The sequence below is a fragment of the Salmo salar genome, chromosome 26, assembly GCF_965601325.2.
Source record: "Salmo salar chromosome 26, fSalSal1, whole genome shotgun sequence".
NCBI classification, from domain to species: Eukaryota; Metazoa; Chordata; class Actinopteri; order Salmoniformes; family Salmonidae; genus Salmo; species Salmo salar.
In genome coordinates, this window is record NC_138316.1 from 48,152,501 (window position 1) to 48,157,500 (window position 5,000).

At 48.3% G+C, this 5,000-nt stretch overlaps 1 protein-coding gene across 3 annotated transcripts in view; it reads left to right on the forward strand.

Annotated features, from left to right (window-relative positions):
• LOC106587766 (C-myc promoter-binding protein) overlaps positions 1-5,000 on the forward strand; it is a 223,466-nt gene that overhangs the window by 26,292 nt on the left and 192,174 nt on the right. The window lies entirely within an intron of this gene.

Here is a 5,000-nt window from a genome sequence, read left to right on the forward strand (position 1 = left end):
TAGATCCCCAACTCAATCTGTTTCCCCTATCCAGCTGTTCCATTTAGAACTAGATCCCCAACTCAATCTGTTTCCCCTATCCAGCTGTTCCATTCTGAACTAGATCCCCAACTCAATCTGTTTCCTCCTATCCAGCTGTTCCATTCTCTGAGTAACCTGCTGCCTGTTGCTCGAGTCGCTACAAAATGGAAGATAATGTTGCGGATAATGTTTTGAAGACCTGCATCTCTATACTGAGAGATTTTCCTTTTCTAAAGGGACAGATTTGTTTGTTTTTGAAGCATTTGTCCATGGTTTTTCATAGCCCCCGTACTGCACTACAAGGGTGAGGAAGTGAATCTCTGGTTGGGTTAGGCTTAAGTGAAATCACAACAACAACAAATTGTCTGGATCCTTATATGACATTCTATTTACATCACAAATAGAGATTTGGTTGTAAAAAAAAAAGCAACAATTCTCCTTTAACTTCTCCAGTTGCTGTTGAAAGAGAAACTATAAGAAACTAGATTCTCTACATCATTGGCTTCCTGGATCGTCTGGCACGTCTTGTGAACGTGAAGTGACTGACTGTGCTGAGAGAGTTGACAATGTTGTGCTTTGGAATAAAATGAGGTGACTAGTGAGTAAAGGCCATAGATATCCCATTGGATACACACTGGTTGAATCAACACTGTTTCCACGTTGAACCTAACGGGGGGAATAGATGTAGAAATTGACGTCCGTGCCCGGTGGGATCTCCCTTGTTATACTTCATAACAAACAGAGAGGTATCTCTTAGTGTGCCTGCTGGGAAGAGTGTCTCTGGAGAGATGACAATACCTTATGTTAAAGCCTCGGTCAGCATTTCACTTACTTCTTTCACTTACTTGTTTCACTTACTTGTTTCAGTAACTTGTTCCTAAAAAAAATCCCCAAGAACATCTATAATGTGTCAGTAAAGAACTTGATGCAAGCTATCTCTATACTGTGACAAAGATGACACGTCATTAAATCTATTGCCAGCATTTATACCAAGGAACCTTCTGTATAGTTCTAGGTAAAAGACTTCCTGTGTCGTCAACCTGACGTGTTGATGAGGTTGTACCATCAGGGTAGTGTGTCTTCAACCTGGCGTGTTGATGAGGTTGTACCATCAGGGTAGTGTGTCTTCAACCTGGCGTGTTGATGAGGTTGTAACCTCAGGGTAGTGTGTCTTCAACCTGACGTGTTGATGAGGTTGATGAGGTTGGACCATCAGGGTAGTGTGTCTTCAACCTGACGTGTTGATGAGGTTGTACCATCAGGGTAGTGTGTCTTCAACCTGACGTGTTGATGAGGTTGTACTCTCAGGGTAGTGTGTCTTCAACCTGGCGTGTTGATGAGGTTGTACCCTCAGGGTAGTGTGTCTTCAACCTGGCGTGTTGATGAGGTTGATGAGGTTGTACCATCAGGGTAGTGTGTCTTCAACCTGACGTGTTGATGAGGTTGTACTCTCAGGGTAGTGTGTCTTCAACCTGACGTGTTGATGAGGTTGTAACCTCAGGGTAGTGTGTCTTCAACCTGACGTGTTGATGAGGTTGATGAGGTTGTACCCTCAGGGTAGTGTGTCTTCAACCTGACGTGTTGATGAGGTTGTACCATCAGGGTAGTGTGTCTTCAACCTGACATGTTGATGAGGTTGGACCCTCAGGGTAGTGTGTCTTCAACCTGGCGTGTTGATGAGGTTGTAACCTCAGGGTAGTGTGTCTTCAACCTGACGTGTTGATGAGGTTGATGAGGTTGTACCATCAGGGTAGTGTGTCTTCAACCTGACGTGTTGATGAGGTTGTACCCTCAGGGTAGTGTGTCTTCAACCTGACGTGTTGATGAGGTTGTACCCTCAGGGTAGTGTGTCTTCAACCTGGCGTGTTGATGAGGTTGTACCATCAGGGTAGTGTGTCTTCAACCTGACGTGTTGATGAGGTTGTACCCTCAGGGTAGTGTGTCTTCAACCTGGCGTGTTGATGAGGTTGTACCCTCAGGGTAGTGTGTTCCAGTCCTGACAGGGGAATGGGCCTCTGCTGCGTTGTAGCAGTCAACATCAGAGACAGACATGTAGCATTATGTCACTGTTAGGCTGAGTATCGGTTTAATACATCAGGGGTCAGGGGTCGCGCTAAGAGTTCACAAATCAGCGTTTTAATAAACGCAGACCATCAAAAAAAATCTGCATTTTAAACCAGTTCACCAGCGTTTTAAACCAGTTCACCAGCGTTTTAAACTAGTTCACCAGCATTTTAAACCAGTTCACCAGCGTTTTAAACCAGTTCACCAGCATTTTAAACCAGTTCACCAGCGTTTTAAACCAGTTCACCAGCGTTTTAAACCAGTTCACCAGCATTTTAAACCAGTTCACCAGTGTTTTAAACCAGTTCACCAGCGTTTTATACTGACAGTCAACAGTGTTTTAAACCAGTTCACCAGCGTTTTAAACCAGTTCACCAGCGTTTTAAACCAGTTCACCAGCGTTTTAAACCAGTTCACCAGCGTTTTAAACCAGTTCACTAGCATTTTAATACTGACAGTCAACAGTGTTTTTGTTGCTTCAGTAGTGATCAGGGGCGTGCAGCTATAGTTGAATATAGTTATAATATAGTTCTCCTTCACATTAAATACATCACTGCATCACATTCATCAGACAATAGCTTCACTCTCATCAGATGACAACAGAAGTGTAACACTGTTTATCTGGCAGCCACACAAGGAAATGGGTTTTTCATGAAAAAACAAGGTGTTTTATTTTGCTAAGACAATGCATGGCCATGTTTATCATAGACAGAATGTAGCCTCACCCCCTGAAGGGAGGGGTTCTGACCCGTCAAATCTGTCTCCTCTCAACCCCTGAAGAGGGAGGGGTTCTGACCCGTCAAATCTTTCTCCTGTCTCACCCCCTGAAGAGGGAGGGGTTCTGACCCGTCAAATCTGTCTCCTCTCAACCCCTGAAGAGGGAGGGGTTCTGACCCGTCAAATCTTTCTCCTCTCAACCCCTGAAGAGGGAGGGGTTCTGACCCGTCAAATCTGTCTCCTCTCAACCCCTGAAGAGGGAGGGGTTCTGACCCGTCAAATCTTTCTCCTGTCTCACCCCCTGAAGAGGGAGGGGTTCTGACCCGTCAAATCTGTCTCCTCTCAACCCCTGAAGAGGGAGGGGTTCTGACCCGTCAAATCTTTCTCCTCTCAACCCCTGAAGAGGGAGGGGTTCTGACCCGTCAAATCTGTCTCCTCTCAACCCCTGAAGAGGGAGGGGTTCTGACCCGTCAAATCTTTCTCCTGTCTCACCCCCTGAAGAGGGAGGGGTTCTGACCCGTCAAATCTGTCTCCTCTCAACCCCTGAAGAGGGAGGGGTTCTGACCCGTCAAATCTTTCTCCTCTCAACCCCTGAAGAGGGAGGGGTTCTGACCCGTCAAATCTGTCTCCTCTCAACCCCTGAAGAGGGAGGGGTTCTGACCCGTCAAATCTTTCTCCTGCCTCACCCCCTGAAGAGGGAGGGGTTCTGACCCGTCAAATCTTTATCCTCTCACCCCCTGAAGAGGGAGCGTTCTGTTGCAGGCAGTGTGTTGTGTGTTTGTTAACTCATTAGCATGTGGGCGTCTATAGGAAGCAGTGACCATTAGAACAACGGGAGACTTGTATTAATCACACCTCAGACTCAGACGTGTCCTGAATGTTAACACAGACACACACACGCACCTCGGTCAGTCGGAGAGGAGAGGAGGTATTTTTAGCGTTCTGCTCAGGTTGACTCGGTCCGTCCTCCGTCTCTAGTCCTAGAAGTGCTGCACGGCACGCGGATCTCCTGACATAGAAAATAAAGGTTCATTTCCCCCAGGTTTATTTTTTTAGAGAGAGAGACAAATGGAACAGTGAACCCTCCTGGTCTAACTAGAAGCAGATGCTTGACTGTGGAAAGCTTCCCTCCGGTCTGTTTACATTCTTCAGTCCAGCGACTCCAGCCCTTCTTCTCCCTGTCTCCATCCACCTCACCTGCTGTGTCAATGGTTGCATCCCAAATTGCACACTATTCCCTTTATAGTGCACTACTTTGACCAGGGCCCATTTGGTCAAAGGTAGTGCACTATGTGATCAAAGTAGTGTGCCCTATGTGATCAAAGTAGTGTGCACTATGTGATCAAAGTAGTGCAATATAAAGGGAATAAAGGTGTCATTTGGGACACACATTATGTCTCTGCTGGACGTCCAGCCAGACAGCTGGAGGGGACGGGTTCTCTGGTATCAGCTCCAGCAGGGAGGGGTGTTCAGAGTCCAGAGAGTCCAGAGAATGAGCTCTGTTCCTGGGCTTCCACTAGATCTGTCTCCCCTGGCCTGGAGTCTCAGCCAGCTGGAGGATGTTGATCTAGCCAGCTAATGTGTTGTCTTTTCCGGCCCCTGGCTGGGCTGTGTTGAACCCACTCCTCCCTGTTCCCCTGGCTGGGCTGTGTTGAACCCACTCCTCTCTGTTCCCCTGGCTGGGCTGTGTTGAACCCACTCCTCTCTGTTCCCCTGGCTGGGCTGTGTTGAACCCAGTCCTCTCTGTTCCCCTGGCTGGGCTGTGTTGAACCCAGTCCTCTCTGTTCCCCTGGCTGGGCTGTGTTGAACCCAGTCCTCTCTGTTCCCCTGGCAGGGCTGTGTTGAACCCAGTCCTCTCTGTTCCCCTGGCTGGGCTGTGTTGAACCCAGTCCTCTCTGTTCCCCTGGCTGGGCTGTGTTGAACCCAGTCCTCTCTGTTCCCCTGGCTGGGCTGTGTTGAACCCAGTCCTCTCTGTTCCCCTGGCTGGGCTGTGTTGAACCCAGTCCTCTCTGTTCCCCTGGCAGGGCTGTGTTGAACCCACTCCTCTCTGTTCCCCTGGCTGGGCTGTGTTGAACCCAGTCCTCTCTGTTCCCCTGGCAGGGCTGTGTTGAACCCACTCCTCTCTGTTCCCCTGCTGTGGTTGGGGCTCAGAGGGGTTAGAGTTCAGAGGGGTTAGAGTTCAGAGGGGTTAGAGTTCA